This window comes from Eschrichtius robustus, chromosome 2 (assembly GCF_028021215.1).
Source record: "Eschrichtius robustus isolate mEscRob2 chromosome 2, mEscRob2.pri, whole genome shotgun sequence".
Taxonomy (NCBI): domain Eukaryota; kingdom Metazoa; phylum Chordata; class Mammalia; order Artiodactyla; family Eschrichtiidae; genus Eschrichtius; species Eschrichtius robustus.
Window position 1 is genome coordinate 83,091,826 of NC_090825.1, and position 13,392 is coordinate 83,105,217.

Below are 13,392 nucleotides of genomic sequence, written 5' to 3' on the forward strand. Positions count from 1 at the left end.
TTCTCACAGAACCAGCTTTTAGTTTCATTGATCTTTGCTATTGTGTCCTTCATTTTTTTTTCAACTATTTCTGATCTGATCTTTATGATTTCTTTCCTTTTGCTAACTTTGGGTTTTTTTTGTTCTTCTTTCTCTAAATGCTTTAGGTGAAAGTTTAGGTTGTTTATTTGAGATTTTTCTTGTTTCTTGTAGTAGGATTGTATTGCTATAAACTTCCCTCTTAGAACTGCTTTTGTTGCATCCCATAGGTTTTGGGTCGTCGTGTTTTCATTGTCATTTGTTTCTAGGTATTTTTTGATTTCCTCTTTGATTTCTTCAGTGATCTCTTGGTTATTTAGTAGTGTATTGTTTAGCCTCCATGTGTTTGTATTTTTTACAGATTTTTCCCTGTAATTGATATCTAGTCTCATAGCGTTGTGGTCGGAAAAGATACTTGATACGATTTCAATTTTCTTAAATTTAGCAAGGCTTGATTTGTGACCCAAGATATGATCTATCCTGGAGAATGTTCCATGAGCACTTGAGAAGAAAGTGTATTCTGTTGTTTTTGGGATAGAATGTCATAAATATGAATATAAATATCAATTAAGTCCATCTTGTTTAATGTGTCATTTAAAGCTTGTGTTTCCTTATTTATTTTCATTTTGGATGATCTGTTCATTGTTGATAGTGGGGTGTTAAAGTCCCCTACTATTATTGTGTTACTATCGATTTCCCCTTTATGGCTGTTAGCATTTGCCTTATGTACTGAGGTGCTCCTATGTTGGGTGCATAAATATTTACAATTGTTATATCTTCTTCTAGGATTGATCCCTTGATCATTATGTAGTGTCCTTCTTTGTCTCTTGTAATAGTCTTTGTTTTAAAGTCTATTTTGTCTGATATGAGCATTGCTACTCCAGCTTTCTTTTGATTTCCATTTGCATGGAATATCTTTTTCCATCCCCTCACTTTCAGTCTGTATGTGACCCTAGGTCTGAAGTGGGTCTCTTGTAGACAGCATGTATACGGGTCTTGTTTTTGTATCCTTTCAGCCAGTCTGTGTCTTTTGGTTGGAGCCTTTAATCCATTTACATTTAAGGTAATTATCGATATGTATGTTCCTATTACCATTTTCTTAATTGTTTTGGGTTTGTTATTGTAGATCTTTTTTTCTCTTGTGTTTCCTGCCTAGAGAAGTTCCTTTAGCATTTCTTGTAAAGCTGGTTTGGTGGTGCTGAATTCTCTTACCTTTTGCTTGTCTGTAAAGGTTTTAATTTCTCCGTCGAATCTGAATGAGATCCTTGATGGGTAGAGTAAACTTGGTTGTAGGTTTTTACCCTTTCATCACTTTAAATATGTCCTGCCACTCCCTTCTGGCTTGCAGAGTTTCTGCTGAAAGATCAGCTGTTCACCTTATGGGGATTCCCTTGTATGTTATTTGTTGGCTTTTCCCTTGCTGCTTCTAATATTTTTTCTTTGTATTTAATTTTTGATAGTTTGATTAATATGTGTCTTGGTGTGTTTCTCCTTGGATTTATCCTGTATGGGACTCTCTGTGCTTCCAGGACTTGATTAACTATTTCCTTTCCCGTATTAGGGAAGTTTTCAACTGTAATCTCTTCAAATATTTTCTCAGTCCCTTTCTTTTTCTCTTCTTCTTCTGGGACACCTATAATTTGAATTTTGGTGCATTTAATGTTGTGCCAGAGGTCTCTGAGACTGTCCTCAATTCTTTTCATTCTTTTTTCTTTGTTCTGCTCTGCGGTAGTTATTTCCACTATTTTATCTTCCAGGTCACTTATCCATTCTTCTGCCTGTTACTCTGCTATTGATTCATTGTAGAGAATTTTTAATTTCTTTTATTGTGTTGTTCATCATTGTTTGTTTGCTGTTTAGTTTTTCTAGGTCCTTGTTAAATGTTTCTTGTATTTTCTCCATTCTATTTCCAAGATTTTGCATCATGTTTACTATCATTACTCTAAATTGTTTTTCAGGTAGACTGCCTATTTCTTCTTCATTTGTTTGTTCTGGTGGGTTTTTACCTTGCTCCTTCATCTGCTGTGTATTTCTCTGTCTTCTCATTTTGCTTCACTTACAGTGTTTGGGGTCTCCTTTTCACAAGCTGCAGGTTCATATTTCCTGTTGTCTTTGGTGTTTGCCCCCAGCGGGTAAGGTTGGTTCAGTGGGTTGTGTAGGCTTCCTGGTGGAGGGGACTTGTGCCTGTTTTCTGGTTGATGAGGCTGGATCTTGTCTTTCTGATGGGCAGGACCGCATCCTGTGGGGTGTTTTGGGGTGTCTGTGAAGTTAGTATGATTTTAGGCAGCCTCTCTCTTAATGAGTGTGGTTGTGTTCCTGTCTTGCTAGTTGTTTGGCATGAGGCGTCCAGCACTGGAGCTTGCTGGTCGTTGAGTGGAGTTGGGTCTTAACGTTGAGACGGAGTTATCTGGGAGAGCTCTCGCCGATTGATATTATGAGCGGCTGGGAGGTCTCTGGTGTACCAGTGTCCTGAACTCGGTTCTCCCACCACAGAGGCTCAAGCTTGACACCTGGCCAGAGCATCAAGACCTGGTCAGCCACATGGCTCAGAAGAAAAGGGAGAAAAGAAAAAAGAAAGAAAGAAAGAAAAAGTAAATAAATAAATAAAATTATTAAAATAAAAAATTTTTAAAAATTATTAAAGTAAAAAAAATAAAAGTAATTAAAAAAAAAAGAAGAGTGCAACTGAACCAGTAAACAAATCCACCAATGATAACAAGCATAATAACTATACTAAAAATAAAAAAACGGGGCTTCCCTGGTGGCGCAGTGGTTGAGAATCTGCCTGCTAATGCAGGGGACACGGGTTCGAGCCCTGGTCTGGGAGGATCCCACATGCCGCAGAGCGACTGGGCCCGAGAGCCACAACTACTGAGCTTGCGCGTCTGGAGCCTGTGCTCCGCAACGAGAGAGGCCACGATAGTGAGAGGCCCGCGCACCGTGATGAAGAGTGGCCCCCGCTTGCCGCAACTAGAGAAAGCCGTAGCACAGAAACGAAGACCCAACATAGCAATCAATCAATCAATAAAATAAACCTTTAAAAAAATAAAAAATAAAATAAAATAAGATAAACGGACAGACAGAACCCTAGGACAAATGGTAAAAGCAAACCTATACGGACAAAATCACACAAAGAAGCATACACATAAACACAAAAAGAGAAAAAGGAAAAGAAAAAATATATATATAAAAGGAAGAGAGCAACCAAAGCAATAAACAAATCTACCAATGATAATAAGCTCTAAATACTAAACTAAAATAAACGTAAAACTAGAAACAAATTAGATGCAGAAAGCAAACCCCAAGTCTACAGTTGCTCCCAAAGTCCACCGCCTCAGCTTTGGGATGATTTGTTGTCTGTTCAGGTATTCCACAGATGCAGGGTATATCAAGTTGACTGTGGAGATTTAATCCACTGCTCCTGAGGCTGCTAGGAGAGATTTCCCTTTCTCGTCTTTGTTTGCAGAGCTCCTGGGGTTCAGCTTTGGTTTGGCCCCACCTCTGCATGTAGGTCGCCCTCAGGCATCTGTTCCCCACCCAGACAGGAGTGGGTTAAAGCAGCGGTTGATTAGGGGGCTCTTGCCCACTCATGCCAGGGGGAGGGAGGGGTATGATAGTCATAGTTGGAATGTGGGGCAAACCTGCAGTGGCAGAGGCCGGCGTGATGTTTCAACAGCCTGAGGCGTGCCATGTATTCTCCCGGGGAAGTTGTCCCTGGATCACAGGACCCTTGCAGTGGCGGGCTGCACAGGCTTCCGGGTCGGGGGCGTGTGGATAGTGACCTGTGCTTGCACACAGGGTTCTTGGTGGCGGCAGCAGCAGCGTTAGCATTTCATGCCCATCTGTGGGGTCTGAGCTGATAGCCATGGCTCGCGCCCATCTCTGGAGCTCATTTAGGTGGTGCTCTGCCTTCTCTGGGCAGACAGGGAAGGAATCCCCTCTCCTCGTGCCCCCCGAGACACTGGTCTCTTGCCTCTTAGGCAGGTCCAGTCTTTTTCCCTGACTCCCTCCCGGCTAGCTGTGGCTCAGTAGCCCCCTTCAGGCTGTGTTCACGCAGCCAATCCCAGTCCTCTCCCTGGGGTCTGACCTCTGAAGCCCGAGCCTCAGCTCCCAGACCCCACCCGCCCCGGCAGGTGAGGAGACAAGCCTCTCAGGCTGTTGAGTGCTGGTCAGCACTGATCCTCTATGCGGGAATATCTCTGCTTTGCCCTCTGCACCCCTGTTGCTGCATTCTCCTCCGTGGCTCTGAAGCTTCCCCCCACCCACCCCCCGTCTCCACCAGTGAAGGGACTTCCTAGTGTGTGGAAACTTTTCCTCCTTCACAGCTCCCTCCCATAGGTGCAGGTCCCATCCCTATTCTTTTGTCTGTTTTTTCTTTTTTCCTTTTGCCCTACCCAGGTACATGGGGAGTTTCTTGCCTTTTGGGAAGTCTGAGGTCTTCTGCCAGCATTCAGTAGGTGTTCTGTAGGCGTTGTTCCACATGTAGATGTATTTTTGATGTATTTATGGGGAGGAATGTGATCTCCACGTCATACTCCTTCACCATCTTGAAGGTCCTCTCAGACAATGCTGTTTTAATTGCTCAGCTCAAAACCTTGGAGTATTTGCTTGCTTGCTGCTACTTAGGATTGGCATGATTGGAGCAGCCAATGGAACTCAAACTGAATTATTTCAGTCTTGTTTGCAAAGAATGTCAGAGACTACATTATACATTATTTTGGTTTTGTTATTTTGTTTTCTGACTTCATATAGTCTTTAAAAACTGAAGTCTGCCGCGTCCTTGCCTGTTCAAAAGCTTTCTGTACTGATATCAAGGAGCCTTACATAAAGGTGCTTTGAATGTTTGGCCAGTGTTTGTGGGTATCAGGGATAATCTCATGAATTTCTTCTGGTTGTTTAAGGATAGACTCAAATTATTAACATTACCATTGACATTCTCTCTTATTTTTGATTATTAGTGCCAGGGCTTCATTTAAAGTCATGACTGTACCTCAGAGGTAGCTTGTTATGGGGTTTTTCACCTAAAGCATAAGTTGTAAAGAACACTCATAAAATTTAATCAGGCTAAACTTTTAACCACTGTACAGGAAATAAAGAGATTTATGTATTGTTACCAACTCTCTGCTCCCTGAACTGTCTGATTTGATTCATCAAATATTCAACAAATATTTATTGTGAATCAACTGTCTGTCAAGTGCTATTGTTACGAACAAAAATTCCTGCCTTCATGGAGTTTACATTCTAGTGAGAGAAGACTGAGAATAAACAAATAATTAAAATACACTGATGGTTACAGGATGGTTAGCCCTAGGTAGAAAAACAATTTGGGAAGGGGTAATGAGGTGTTTGTGGTTGGGTTTGCAGTTTTAGTTTTGATGGTCAGAGAATGACTCACTGAGAGGGTTATAATTAAACAAAGATCTACAGGAGGTGATGGATGAAAGAGCAAGCCAAGCAGAGGGCTGCAGGAGGAGCTTTTCAGTCATAAGGACGAGCAAGGGCACAGACCTTGGAGCAGGAGAGTGCCAGACGTGAGTAACAATGAGGAGGTCGCTGTGTCTCGAGTGGGCTGAATGATGATGAGAGTGGCCAGAGATTTGGTCAGACAGGTAATGAGGACCAGATTGTTCAAGGCCTGTAGGTCCTGAAGAGGAGAAACCACTGGGAGGTTTGAGCATGGGGGAAACACAGTCTGACTTGCCTTTCACAAGGCTCACCTTGTCTGTTCTTTTGAAACTAGACACTAGGAGCCAAGAATGGTAATGGGGAGATGAGTTGGGAGGAACTGTGATGATCTTGTCAAGAGATGATGGAAACCAGGGTAGCAATGGAAATAAGAGATCAGATTCTGAATATATTTTGAAGGTAGAGTGGAGAGGAATTGCTGAAAGATTGGAGTATGAAAGAAAGAGAGGACTAAGAATGACAGGATTTTTTGGCCTGAACAACTGGTGGGATAGAGTATCTATATAGCAAATCATAAAGCCTTGTGTGAAATTTCCATATTGTTTTCATTGAAATATAAAATAGTTTACTTGGGTTGGTTTTTGGTAGCTTTGAGTCATTTTTTAGTTTCAAAGATTTATGAATGGCAAAGAATTTATTTTCACTTACCTGTCATTTCCCCAAATTCTTCTTTTTTACTTTTAATTTAAAATGTTCTCTTCCCCCTGTGTAAAGAATCTGTTATTTTCTGAAAATTTCATCCACTGCTGTAATGGATTATAGTTGCCTCCTCACCATTTTATCTAATTGGAATATTGGCTGCGATTATAGATCTATCATCATATACATTTACTTGTGTGTGGGGAAGAATCTTTAATGTAACAATATAACAGAATATAATGTATTTTCTTCTATTCCATATTTAGTAATTTGGTCTAATAAATAATGTTATATAGAGAACACATTTTATTTAAAAAATAATCATGATTTGTTAGAGCAGGGAAAAGGTATTGGGTAATGTGGCTTCTAGTCTTATAAAAATTTAAATTTAAAAAAGGGAAAAGAAAGTATACCAGTTATTGAAAAGTTTCACTGTCAATGTTAGATTGGTTACCTAGTAATCCTTTGCAGGTGGATGAGGTAGCATTTAATTGAGGATCAAGGTTCTGATAATTATAAAATGGTGATAATTTTAAGGTTATAATGGTGATCTGTGACCTATTTCTAAAGTTTTGTGTTTTTTAGAACATTTTGAAAGTGTTTATCTTAATACAGTCAATTCTGAATTATCTAGGCTTATGGGAGTCTGATGATGAATTGATATCTGAATTCCATAGTAAATGTGAAAATTGACTCAAGGCAAGACCAAATCTTTTTCCTAATGCTATGAAAAGGTTGGTAACTGTCTTGTCACTACTTATTCTGGGGATGCAAATGAGAATTAAAATAACGAGAAGGTGGGTAACATTAAGTATGGGGGATAATTTGAATAAGAAAAAAAATCAACTGAATTATTTTAGAAAAAGATAAACATTTTCTATATGATTATATAAACTTTTCTGATTATTCAACATAAAAATATAATTCTTCAATTAATTATAAAAATAAATGAAACTTCTGCACAGTGTCACTGAGTGACCATTTCTGTCACGTGTCAACATGCTCAAATCTTTTTTTTTTAATTGAGGTATAATTTACATATAACTTTGTATCAGTTTCAGGTGTACAGCATAATGATATCAATATTTGTATATATTGCAAAGTGATCACCACAACAAGTCCAGTTAACATCCCTCACCATACATAGTTACAAAAAATTTTTTTTCTTGTGTTGAGGACTTTTAAGATCTACTCTCTTAGCAACTTTCAAATATGCAATCCAATATTATTAACTATAGTCATATGTTGTACATTACATCCCCATGACTTATTTATTTTGTAACTGGAAGTTTACACCTTTTTTCGACACACTACACATATTCTGCCTACCTCCCACTTCATGCCTCTGGCAACCACCAGTCTCTTCTCTGTATCTGTATGAGCTTCAAAATGCTTAAATCTTAAACCTTTTTCCACCCTGTCTCCTTTTCAAGATACTCACCCATCTGCCTCCCCTCTCCCTTCTCTCTTCAAGTCCCTCTTCTTGCTCCCCTTCCATCTCTCCCTTCCCTTCCCCCCTCCTACTTCCCCCCCACCCTTCTCCTCTCTCCTCTCTTCTTTCCACTGCCAAACTGCTACCTACTTCTTGACTTCTCACTCATTCAAACTGCTGCCCACTTTTTCACTTCTCATTCACTCGTTTCAACCTGCTTCAAACCTAAAACTATTCTGTAAAAAGTCACCAATAACTATCAAGTGGCTAAATGTAATATGGCCTTTTCAGACCACATCTCTTGGTAGCATTTGACACTGTAGATCACCATTCCCAAGAGATAAGTAGGCTTGAAGAAGCATTACGAACTATTAAGCATGCCTGCCTTTCCACATGCTACCTCCTGTCTGGTATGTTCTTCCCCTCTGCCTTATTTGTCCTAGTGAAAGCCCACTAATCCCTTTGAAAGTCTCCCCAAATCCCAACAAGATTAATTCTTCCCTTGTTTTGGCACCAGTCATGCATCTTGTTCATACATCTTATATGTGTGATCTTGTTTTGTGTTCATTTACTTAAGGGGATGGCCACCTAGTGAGACTCTGAGATCCTTTAGGGCAGGGACCTCTTTATTCACCTTTGTGGTCCAACTCTCAACATATAATAAGCACTTGATAAATGCTTATTGAAAGAATGAATTTATTTTGTTATGATGCACATTTAGGGCTTAGAAATCTTTACATTGTCAATATTTGTGTATGCTCATACCTCTTCTCAAATTTCAAAAGGTAACTGAAACTTTGAGATTGATGTGAATCTCTGAACTTACTTTCTAATCCTTAATGCCAAATATTTGGTGCTGGTGAGAGAGTGGAAAGACAAAGAAGAGCTCTTTCGCCTTAATCCCACCCTGTATTCCTTTCTGCTTGTTTGCACCTCCCAGTTGTAAAGAGCTCCTGAAACCTCCGCGGTAGAAGTGCCAACTTTAAGTTATATTTGTATGCTTACATTTTTTGTTTACACAGTGATGAAATAAGGTGAGTCCCAGAATAAATTCATTTATGAGAACAATAGCAAACAGAAAAACAAAATAGAACAGCAGTGAAACAACCTGGTATCATTTGAGAGAAGATGGAACAGGGTGTCCCTTGCTAGAAAAGTTCTGAAAGTTCTGTATTTCTTTTTTTTTTTTTTAAACTTTTTTTTTTTTATAAGAGATGCCAGTCTTTTTTTTTTTTAATTTTATTTATTTATTTGGCTGTGTTGGGTCTTCGTTTCTGTGTGAGGGCTTTCTCTAGTTGTGGCAAGCGGGGGCCGCTCTTCATCGCGGTGCGCGGGCCTCTCACCATCGCGGCCTCTCTTGTTGCGGAGCACAGGCTCCAGATGCGCAGGCTCAGTAGCTGTGGCTCACGGGCCTAGTTGCTCCGCGGCATGTGGGATCTTCCCAGACCAGGGCTCGAACCCGTGTCCCCTGCATTGGCAGGCAGATTCCCAACCACTGCGCCACCAGGGAAGCCCCTGTATTTCTTTTAATAAAATAAATTTTTATAATAATATGAATATAAGAATATATTAACAAACATAATATATACTATGTGATCATAAACACATAATGTAAATTTGTATATTTATAAATTTGTAAATTTTCTCACTCTATTAAATTTTAGTGGGATTACTCTTAGGTGTCCAAAACATTTGAATAATATTTTAATTTTCAAATCTCACACCTTCACTTTTATGTGTATAATTCTTTCATATACTAGAATTGCCTTAGAGAAAGAGTGTAAAACATAGAGCTGCGGTAAAATAATATTTTTGAGAGGATATTCATATTGTCACTAGATTTTATTCTAAATTCACAGTACTCTTGTTTTGTTTTTCTGTCCAGTACTGTATATGGCAATTTCTACTTTCATTTATGAAAGAAAGTACGTGTTATGTCTCTTGTACTCTTATGAAAATGTGCAGCTCTGGCAGTTACACTGGATGGTTTTGCTGTAGTAATTAAAACACAGATGGCGCTCATTTCTTTCCCAAGTGTTTGATTGGCAGATACTTTGTGATCAACACTTCTTTCAGCTGAACACATCGGCACCATCTGTCTTCAGTTGACTTAGAGAGAGTGGTTGCAGCTGAGTTTCCTGATCATTTCATGAGCCAGTTTAAATAGAGGATATCCCTCTTGCTGAAGCCATCAAATGATTTATGAAAAATTGCATATAATATATAGGGTTTTCATGAAGTTGGTTTGCAGCTTAATGAAATATTCATTAATAAATTTTTTTGAAATCCACTATTCCCTTTCTCTGATTAAAGTATATAGAGTATAACATTAAAATCACTACATCTTAAAAAAAAAGTTTCTAAACAAATTTAGCTGATGGGGCATTTTGTTTTTAGTGAGGTTGTTAGAGATTATTTCAAATCAGGGTCCTGTGTTTTGAACCTCAGTGCAAGTATTAGTTACAAATAAAAATACTTTATTATGCTGTCTCCTAAACCCAATACAAATAGTATAGAAGAATATGCTAATTTTAAAGTTTTTGTATATTTATAACTGTTAGAAATAGATTATGATAGATGGTACTTCTTTATTTAAATATCAGGATAAGAATTGGATAGAAATTTAGGTTCGCCCAATTTTTTTGTTGTTGTTTGTTTGTTTATTTATTTATTTATGACTGAGTTGGGTCTTTGTTGCTGCGCACGGGCTTTCTGTAGTTGGGGCGAGCAGGGGCTAGTCTTCCTTGCGGTGTGCGGGCTTCTCATTGCAGTGGCTTCTCTTGTTGCGGAGCATGGGCTCTAGGCGCACGGGCTTCAGTAGTTGTGGCACACGGGCTCAGTAGTTGTGGTGCATGGGCTTAGTTGCTGTGCGGCATGTGGAATTTTCCCAGACCAGGGCTCAAACCCATGTCCCCTGCATTGGCAGGTGGATTCTTAACCACTGCATCACCAGGGAAGCCTGGTTCATCCAATTCTGATGAAGATAAGTGAATGTGGGTTGATTATTGTGTAGAAAAACATAAATTCAAGACATTGGAAGCATAGAAACACTGGCTTTTGAACAAAAAGTAAAAGATAATTATTTTATTGTCCTAGAAATATATTTTGAAATGTATACTTGTGCAAACATATAGCCTGGGTTTATAAAGAATACACATGTATTATGCATAATAACATGAATTCTATATATAATTAAATAATGGAAAACTTCGCTGTCCAAATGGATACATAATTATGATTGCCAAGATGAAAAACGTGCTATGTAGTACTTATGGGGAAATTGAATGAATTAAACTATTGCTCCCAGAATGTTAGAACAAAGAATAAAGAAATTAGATTGAAAAACATTCTGAAGAACCCTGGAATACACTCATTGCTTATGGTTCCTGTGGAAACGCACTTATGGTAAAGGGCAAGAGTGACTTGGGACTTTGGCAAGAATTTTAAGATTAATTTATAAAGCTTATCACCCCGCTTGGAGTGAAAAATAAGATGAGTTCTGGAGGCGAATCAACAGAAAAGAAGGAAAATAATTATGAATATATAGAAATTTATCATCTCCTATTACCAGAAACCTTTAAAGATAAACTTTGAATTAGCTTCTCATTTTGTTTGAATATATAATCACCTCTATTCAAGCTTGGAATTTTTCAAGGTAAAGAGTGGGGTTGGGAAGGAAGAAAAAAGTTTTAATTTTATTTAAAATGCATTTTAGTTTATTTGGTAAGCATTTATTCTGAGAAGTCTACGTTCTCATGGGGGGAAGGATATGAATAATTTCGATACAACAGACTAGGATATGTATTAAACAAGGTGCTGCAGAAGTTCAGAGAAGGGAGTTCCCAAATTAAGAGGAGCCCCCGACCACCTGAACTACATACACTCATTCACTTAGGTTCCCCTGCTCTAAGTTGCACTGTCTTCTTTCCCAGCCTGTTTCTTCTTTCTGTGCCAGTTTTATTGTGTCGACATTTTCTACGTAGTTTACATTTGTAAACACCCATCTTATTATGGTTATATAACATTAATATATAATATGGATCTCCAGAGAACTTTATCCAGTGTCATTTGGATGATAACAACCAACATTTCTTGAGTACTTACTGTGTGTCTGACACTTTTCAAAGTACTTTCTCATTTCATTCTCACCTTATTTTGCAAATGAGGAAACTACCTAAAATAACCCAGCTAATTCAGTAGAGGGATTGGGATTACTCCAGACAGACTGACTCCACATGACTGTATTCTTGTGCCATTTAAACCCACCCAGCTCCTAGAACTGCCCTGTGTGTAAAGAGTAAATGTCCTCCCCATCCCCACCCCCTCTGGATTAAACCCAAGGAAGGGGCAGTAGAAGCTGAGAAGACAGCCTCACGGTGAGACATTAAACTAAAAAGAGGGACTGAGAAGGGCAATTAACAGTCAGAAGAGGCTGTTTATGCTCAGGCACCCACCCGGCGCACAGCTACCTTTGGTGGTACACAGACTCCCTGCTGCCAGGCTTGCCCATCAGTTCTCACCGCCTCATCCCAGTCAATGCTCCTCCACCTATGTCCATTTTAAAGGCTGATGGGCAACTGAGAGACAAGGTGAGGCACAGTATTCCTGAGTGGGACAGGAGTTTCACTTCATTAATTTTTTTTCCAATTAAAAGGGATTTCTGAACACCTGGACTAGGTATTGAATGGGATGTGCAAAAGTGAATCTCCTACTTCAAATATGATAGAAAGTGCACAGGCCTGAGGGTGCACAGGCCTGAGGGAGTGTTCCCTTGAATCAGTCCCAGGTTTTACACTATCTTTCTCTGGTTCTTTATTTCCTTGTGGGTAATATGAGGGAGCTGGGTTAAAAATTCTAGAGACCCTACCAACTCTGAAAAAATGTATGTGATGATAAGGAGCTTATAGTCTATCTGAGCAGACATAAGAAATGTGTGTAAGAAGTTAAATACAGGGAAAAACTTATATATGGTGAAAGAAATAAGAATAGAGGTTGCCCATGAGTGTGTGGAGATTGATTGGAGTAGAAGTTGCTTACTGATATGGTGGTTACTCATCAAACTGTACACTTAAGGTGTGCATTTCATCTCAAATACAAAGCAAAGCAAAAAGAAACAACAACAACAACAAAAAGACACCAATATAATGATACATAAGGGCTAAAAATTCTGGAAAGGTGCTACGTTAGGAAGGTGGCCTAAGATAGCCCAGTAACAGACACTGATTTTGTGTATGTGTAAATTATTATTTAGCTTCCCTTAAGTATTGTTGTTTCATGAAATGTTTTTGAGACTATGTGGTTTTTCTTTTTCCTTGTCTTTTTAAAATTACATCACAACATTTTTTTTTAATCCTTCCCTTTTAAAAAAAAAAAAAAATTAGCTGCTGCTATTTCTTTAAATGAGCCCCCTTAGTTTGTTTCTTTTTTAAATCTGGCAGTTAATGTGTGAAGCTTACACATCTAGACAGTTCCTGGCACATAGTTAACACTTCATAAGTATTATTTACACAGAACTGTTGAGTTTATTTCACTATTTATTTGTGCTTCAGCATGCTACATGTTTTTCTGTTTAATCAATTAAACATTCACCTACATTTTTATCCTTTTCCTGTAGAGAGATGTGTTAGTATACTTTTGACTGCTCATTAAAACGTTTCCTTTGTTCTTTCTTATTTAAAATTCTTATCTTTGTTTAAAATCTTAAACTATTATTTTACTGCCTCCTTTCACCCTGGTGGTCAACTAAGTTATCCATAGGTACAAATAACAAATTAAGAGTGATATTGCTTGAAACTGGTTCTTTTGTTATATCCTGTGGAAAAGTAAAAAAAGTGATT

General features: G+C 38.5%; 1 protein-coding gene across 9 annotated transcripts in view; it reads left to right on the forward strand.

The window, feature by feature from the left end:
• The window catches only part of PAM (peptidylglycine alpha-amidating monooxygenase), a 296,746-nt gene that overhangs the window by 68,484 nt on the left and 214,870 nt on the right, over positions 1–13,392 (forward strand). The window contains exon 1 of one of the 9 annotated variants that reach the window (XM_068535684.1): positions 5,530–5,549. The exons of the other annotated variants lie outside the window; for them this stretch is intronic. The gene's annotated coding sequence lies outside the window, so the exon portion shown is untranslated. Of the gene's footprint in view, positions 1–5,529; positions 5,550–13,392 lie in introns of those variants that run through there. 9 annotated transcript variants of the gene reach the window in all.